A 7500-nucleotide genomic window follows, 5' to 3' on the forward strand; every position below is an offset into this window, starting at 1 on the left:
CAACTTGGACCGCCGACCGCCGCGCGGATAGCACTTCTCGAGACTACAATTCGCCGACCCGAGGCCGGAGATTGACGGCTTGAGCTGTTCCCACTTCACTCGCCGTTACTGAGGGAATCCCTGTTGGTTTCTCTTCCTCCGCTTATTGATATGCTTAAGTTCAGCGGGTGGTCTTGCCTGATCTGAGGTCACAACGGGAGCGAACTCGTCGCTCCGACTCGCCTTCGCGCTCGGACGATCGCACCGCGTCTCGGGCGGCACGGGCCGCGTCGCACGCATAGCCGCGCGGGCTCACACGGCCACGCAGCCCGCCGCCTGCACGCAGGCGTCGCCGAGCCAATCTGACAGGGACTAGGCGACGACGACGAATCGCGAGCACCTAGACGCCTCAAGGCGACCGCATCCGCCCGGGTCGGGGGACGCGCTGTCGTCGCCGACGTAACGGGACGACACTCAGACAGACATGCCGCCGAGGAGAACCCGACGGCGCCATTTGCGTTCAAAGATTCGATGATTCGCCGAGTTCTGCAATTCACACTACGTATCGCAGTTCGCTGCGTTCTTCATCGATGCACGAGCCAAGAGATCCACCGTTGAAAGTTGTCGTTTGACCACGATCGTGCGACACGACGATTCGCCGTGCCACGAATCAAGCCTGCAAGCTTGCGGCCCGTTCACCGGCGTGACGATGAGATGAGAAGAAAAGGCCCGACCTGACGCGGTCGGCGCCGCCGCCTTCGGGGCCGGACGAGACGTCCCGTCGAAGCGAGACCGGATCGCCCGTTCGACGCCTTCCCGACCGCCGAGCGATGCCGGAGACGACCCCGAAAGCACATACCGTCCACAAGGGAACGAGTCCCTGTACGCTCCACGCGATCGAGATCGTTAATGATCCTTCCGCAGGTTCACCTACGGAAACCTTGTTACGACTTTTACTTCCTCCAGAAAACATCGCTAAAACCGCTTCTCGGCGTCCAACGCGCGGCGAACCGCACGACTGGAGCCGATCCGAAGTTTTCACGAGGCCATCCAGTCGGTAGTAGCGACGGGCGGTGTGTACAAAGGGCAGGGACGTAATCAGCGCGAGCTGATGACTCGCGCTTACTAGGAATTCCTCGTTCAAGACCAATAATTACAAGGGTCTATCCCCAGCACGACGAAGTTTCACAAGATTACCCACGCCTCTCGGAGCAGGTCGACACTCGCTGACTTCGTCAGTGTAGCGCGCGTGCAGCCCAGGACATCTAAGGGCATCACAGACCTGTTATTGCCTCAGACTTCCACCGGTTAGACACCGATAGTCCCTCTAAGAAGTCGACCGACGTCCCCGGAGAGACGACGTGACTAGTTAGCAGGTTAAGGTCTCGTTCGTTATCGCGATTAGGCAGACAAATCACTCCACCAACTAAGAACGGCCATGCACCACCACCCACAGAATCAAGAAAGAGCTCTCGATCTGTCAATCCTCGCTGTGTCCGGACCTGGTGAGTTTTCCCGTGTTGAGTCAAATTAAGCCGCAGGCTCCACTCCTGGTGGTGCCCTTCCGTCAATTCCTTTAAGTTTCAGTCTTGCGACCATACTCCCCCCGGAACCCAAAAACTTTGATTTCTCGAAAGGTGCCGAAGGAGTCGTATCATAACGTCCTCCGATCCCTAGTCGGCATAGTTTATGGTTGGAACTACGACGGTATCTAATCGTCTTCGAACCTCCAACTTTCGTTCTTGATTAACGAAAACATCCTTGGCAAATGCTTTCGCATGCGTTCGTCTTCCATAAATCCAAGAATTTCACCTCTGACAATTGAATACGAATGCCCCCAACCGTCCCTATTAATCATTACCTCGGTCCCAGAAACCAACAAAATAGAACCGACGTCCTATTCCATTATTCCATGCTAATGTATACAAGCCGACGCGCCTGCTTTGAACACTCTAATTTTTTCAAAGTAAACGTCCCGAGTCCCGCGCACGCTCAATCAAGAGCACGCGCGGCCCTCGAGAGAAAGCCGCGCGCGACCAGTGACGCGCCGTTAGGCGGACCGGACGCGCGCCGCCGAAATCCAACTACGAGCTTTTTAACTGCAACAACTTTAATATACGCTATTGGAGCTGGAATTACCGCGGCTGCTGGCACCAGACTTGCCCTCCAATCGTTCCTCGTTAAGGGATTTAGATTGTTCTCATTCCAATTACAAGACCTACGAAGGCCCTGTATTGTTATTTATTGTCACTACCTCCCCGTGTCGGGATTGGGTAATTTGCGCGCCTGCTGCCTTCCTTGGATGTGGTAGCCGTTTCTCAGGCTCCCTCTCCGGAATCGAACCCTAATTCTCCGTCACCCGTTGCAACCATGGTAAGCCGATACCGTACCATCGACAGTTGATAGGGCAGAAACTTGGAATGATCCGGCGCCGGCGCGAGGCCCTGCGCTCCGAACAGTTACTATGAATCACCAAAGACCGGGACTGACGCCCCGCATTGGTTTTGAATCTAATAAATACATCCCTTCCGCAAGAGTCGGGACTCGACGCATGTATTAGCTCTAGAATTACCACGGTTATCCATGTGGTGAGAGACCATCATCAAATAAACTATAACTGATTTAATGAGCCATTCGCAGTTTCACCGTATAAGATCGCTTATACTTAGACATGCATGGCTTAGTCTTTGAGACAAGCATATGACTACTGGCAGGATCAACCAGGTAACGGCCCTCGCGGCACGAACGTCGACGCGCTGCGCATCGACGTCGTCCCGAGGTGCGATCGCCATCCGATTCGTGTTCTCGCCCGACCCGTTCTACGAGACGCCTACCGAGTGCAACACACCGTCTGCTTGCTCGAGCGGACCTCGCAGCAGCGCGGTGTTTGCCTGCTGTGCGGCGCCGCGTCGGTGCGGTTGCGCACCGGATCGCGGCGTCCACGCGCTCGTCATTCACATGCCGACTTTCGTGCAGCCGAATCGTGCTCGCCTTTGCCTAGTGGTGGTCTCGGATTGTGCCGGCCACGCTTTCACTCGCGGGGCAGGAGGCAGCTCTCTACCGCAACCGCCCGGCGAATGCTAGTGTGTCGACGGCTACCGATTCTCGCTCGTCCATCCCACAATAAACGCTTCCGGAGGATCGAGGTCCCGATCGTGGAAAGTTTCCCACGTTTATCGAAACGATTTCTCACGTTTATCGACAAAAGGCGGAAAACGCTTTCCCACGCTCGACGTTCACACATTCAGCGACGTCGTCGAACCGTCCTCCCTTATCCCTAGGTCCCTTAAAATAGGAGAAATCCGATATGCTATTACATAGGTAACGAGCTCCGGAAGTGTTTAGAAGCCGCGGACGCTGGAACGCGACCGTCGCCACACAGCTCCAAGACGTCCGTTTGATCTCTGCCCGTCCCGTCACACACGTTGCGCTTCCCGTTTCGAACCGAAGCGGCACCCTTCCGAGCGGGACCATCTTCACAGCGCTTCAAACCGGTCACTCTCGGAGAGCGTGAGGGGGCGGCAACCGGCCCCGCCCATCCACTTACTCGGCCTCTTCTCCATTGCCACTCGTCGCCCGGGTAAAATGTTTGGCTCTCTACGACACGAATGAACTGGACGGACGACGCGGCAACCGGCGACTCTTCTACGGTCACGCGTGCGGCAGTTTTGAGCTTGGAGGGCGTGGCCCATTATATAACTTTTGCTCTGGACCGATTTAGCCAGTGCAGAGAACATCCACTGATACAATCACACACAGAGAGACTCGTCTTCCATCGACGCGTTTAAGTATGGGTACAAGCTCGCACGTTACTTGCGCTTTCATGCGACTCCTCGACTTCGTTCGGTGGGAGTGGCCGTGCAATCACGCGATCTTGGTCCGAGTGTCGTTCCATCTGGTGATTCTAACGAAAACTGCTGCTCCTGGTTGTTGTTGTTAACGTTGTTGTTGTTGTGGTGGTGGTGGTGGTGGTGGTCATGTTTTCAGGGTATGCTCATACCGGCCCGTACACGTGAGACTCTAGACACCTTGTTGGTAATTCGGGTGTAGCAGTACCAGGTTCCTGGTTGACTGAACACCATACACTGAACACTATGCTTACCTTCTTTATCTCAATTGTTCAGCTCATTTCGCAACTGCTGTTCTTCTAGTGCATGGCAATTTACAAGTTGGAAAATTGTTTATATTCCAACTGATCAAATCACACTGAGAAGAAATTGCATGTTTGGATTGCAAGATGTTTCTGTCTCAATTCCTCGTAGAGCACATTCACATGTTTATATATACAGACATATACATAGGATGGATGTCAGGTCATATTATCTGTGGATGAGATCAGAGTTCTCCAACAGATCCTACGTTCCTCACTGCTCAGGCAAGCATCTTGCAATTGTATCCTGCTCTTTCTGTATCATCATACAGAAGCAGGTCACCCGTGCACTAATATGGTGATCCCAGAAACTTAATCAAAGATATACAGAGTATACGGTATGGTCTTATTTATGAGTAGTCAAATACTGTAGTCTACATGCTACATATTAGTATGCATAGTGATACTGTTGTACACTATTAATATTAGTATAGATATCTAGCTGGTCTACCCATAATTTCCAATGCAGATAGATAGAACTAATTACATGATGTTAAATGCACCTTGCACCTTTGCAGAAGTATAGTACGTACTTAATTGTGGCGTTGACACGACAATAATTCTATAGTTTATTTGAAGTCTAAAAGTTCATTACTAGCAGTTCTATTGCGTCAGTCGTTGGTGCTTTTCGGATTCTGTCAATGAAGCATCAACAAACAGGTTACACTGAAATAATTCAGGAATCTGTATACCCACAGCAACATTCTCAATCTGTCCAAAATCCAAAATGAAGAGTGTTCTTTGGTACGCGAGATGTATTCATTTTCGCATAAATCTAACAAACAACTGGTATTGTAAACTGGTTTTGTGGTTGTAAGGAGCACGAATAATAGCTAGTCTCGAGAATGTCTAGAAAACTCTGAATTAGCACGTTGACTGCATGTGGTGACATGACTGTTATGTTAATCTCACCAAATGATAACGTTTCTATGATGCAACTATCGTGTTTAGGATTGATTGTTTGTTTCTTTCCCATGCAGAAAAGAGCACGAAACTTACTTTTAACAGTTATTTATTCAACAACTATAGTGGTACTCTAGCTAGTAAAGTTACTCTCTGATCCATCTACGCTTGTGCTTGTTTCTAGAGTCTAGGAACGCTTTGTTCACAGCTCTCCAAAGCTCGTGCTCGTGGAAAGTGGGCTCTCCCTGGTAGAAGAATCGAACCAGCGCTAATAAAGTAGACACACACGCACGCACGCACGCACGCACACACACACACACACACACACACATACGCACGCGCACACGCACACACACACACACACACACACACACACACACACACACTCACACACACACACACACACACACACACACACACACACACACACACACACACACACACGCACACGCTGGTCCTCAACTCAACTCAATCCTCTGTCACACGTTTCCTTCTGCTACAGCAATCATTCCTTTCCAAACGAAAGCGACCTGTAGGGCAAATGACGCAAACATTATCAGCCGGGACGCTCTCGACGACCATGGCTAGTTGTTTGTGTCATTTTTACTAGCAAGATTAGACTTGCCGTAAGTCATGTAGACAGACAAAACACAAAGAACCTTACTGATACATGTGACGTGTTGCTAGTTTATTGCTTACAACACTAGCAGCTGTAACACAACTGAACAAGACTACGCGGTAACAACTGTGTCCGGCTTACAAAACTGGTAGAGTACAACTACTAGTATGACGTCACTCCAGTGATGTCAAGCTATCTCGTTACATCCTTCCTTCTTTCAAAATAAAAACTTAACAAACAAAAAAAACTCTGCTCTATGCCATGACATACGGTATAATTAACACTAGGCCATGTCATAGTCATTCATCCATGCTGGCTTGTGTATCGTTCTTCCTCGTCTTGTATTGTCTCTGTGGTTTTGTGTTGTGGTGTTGAGTTGGGTCTACTTCTCTGTTGGTCTTCTTCCTGTTTCTGCACCGGTGTTTCCATTGCTTGGGGTTGACTCTGGTGTGTCTGTAGGTTGGGATGTGTTAGCTGGTGTTTCCATTGCTGATGGTGAATCATTATCATCAGTGTGGTTCTCAGGTCTTGGTATGGTCAATTGTTTTCCTGTGAGTCGGAGTTGTCTTCTATTTCTCCTGCATTTTCGTCCTCCCGACTCTACTACATATGACCTGGGTCCTATTGACTTCAGACGCTTGGCTTGTGACCACTCTATTTCACCTGGCCGTTTCATTCGGACTATGTTTCCTGGCTCAATAGGTGATAATGATTTTGCCTTCTGATCATAGAACTTTGCTTGAGACTCTGCTTTTGTGCAGATTTCCTTTGACTTCTCCAGGTGGTACTGTTTCTGGTATCAACAATTTCTTTGACATTGGCAGTCGGGTTTTAGTTCGGCGGCCAAATAGTCTTTGTGCTGGTGATGAGTGTATCTTTTTGGTGGGGGTGTTCCAAAAGTCTAGTAGGGCTAGATAAATGTCCGATTTAGCCTTTATCACCTTCTTCATTAGTGCTTTGCATGACTTCACACTGTTCTCCACCTTTCCGTTTGATTGTGGGTAGTGAGGTGATGACGTTGTATGCTTGAATTGCCATTCGTGCACAAATCTGGCAAACTTCTTGCTAGTGAATTGAGGACCATTGTCACTTCTGAGTTCATCTGGTATTCCATGACGTGCAAAATACCCTTTTGGCTTGTGGATCACGGTTGTACTACAGGTGTCTTGGAGCTTGTCCGCTTAAGAAAAAGTTGGAATAGTAATTCACAGCTATGACATAGTGTGTATCCTGGACCTCAAAGAGATCAACTCCTATTTGAGACCATGGTCGATTAGGTATCTTTGTGGCAATAGGGGTTCCTGTTGTTGCTCCGGTTGGAAAGAATTGCATATGTCACATGTTGCCACAGAGTCTCACAGCAGTATTCATGTTTGGCCATTACAGAGCTTCTCTGCCCTCCTCAAGCATCCTTCAACTTCCAAATGAGAACTATCCCGATGCGAAGTTCCCGCCGTGGTACCGGCTGGTAATTCCAGGCGAATTACGTTGTGAAAACATCGGTGTATTCGACGAGTATTTCAGCGGATTTCTGCTGTGACACCAGCTGGAACTACTCGTAATTACATTGGTACCGGTACGGTATACAGCGTACTAAAGATCCCTCTGGTATTCACCCAGGATTTCAACCGATTACGGCAGAGACACGCCAGCAATTGTATTGCAGTTTATACATTTATTTTTCTTATAATGCGGCTATTCCAATGTAAAAGAAAGCTAGAATACGACATAGAATATCTACCGTCAACTGTTTTTTCAAAGTCTAGAAACCGCTAGACATGGTGATCTTCCGAAACAGTTTTCTGATTTTCATCTTCTCGTACCGATTATCTCAGCTGCGTACGTCCGT

General features: G+C 49.3%; 3 non-coding genes across 3 annotated transcripts in view; all 3 read right to left on the reverse strand.

Annotated features, from left to right (window-relative positions):
• LOC134179235 (large subunit ribosomal RNA) overlaps nt 1–191 on the reverse strand; it is a 3663-nt gene extending 3472 nt beyond the window's left edge. Inside the window, exon 1 of the ribosomal RNA XR_009969844.1 lies at nt 1–191. This exon is cut by the window's left edge and continues 3472 nt beyond it. This is a non-coding gene — a ribosomal RNA (large subunit ribosomal RNA).
• Nucleotides 192–447: 256 nt separating this feature from the next.
• On the reverse strand, nt 448–602 carry LOC134179209 (5.8S ribosomal RNA). The gene has a single exon (XR_009969818.1). It is a non-coding gene; the product is annotated as a 5.8S ribosomal RNA (ribosomal RNA).
• Nucleotides 603–886: 284 nt separating this feature from the next.
• LOC134179229 (small subunit ribosomal RNA) lies at nt 887–2706 on the reverse strand. Its single transcript, XR_009969838.1, has one exon. It is a non-coding gene; the product is annotated as a small subunit ribosomal RNA (ribosomal RNA).
• Nucleotides 2707–7500: the final 4794 nt, after the last annotated feature.

This window comes from Corticium candelabrum, chromosome 4 (genome assembly GCF_963422355.1).
Source record: "Corticium candelabrum chromosome 4, ooCorCand1.1, whole genome shotgun sequence".
Classification (NCBI taxonomy): Eukaryota; Metazoa; Porifera; class Homoscleromorpha; order Homosclerophorida; family Plakinidae; genus Corticium; species Corticium candelabrum.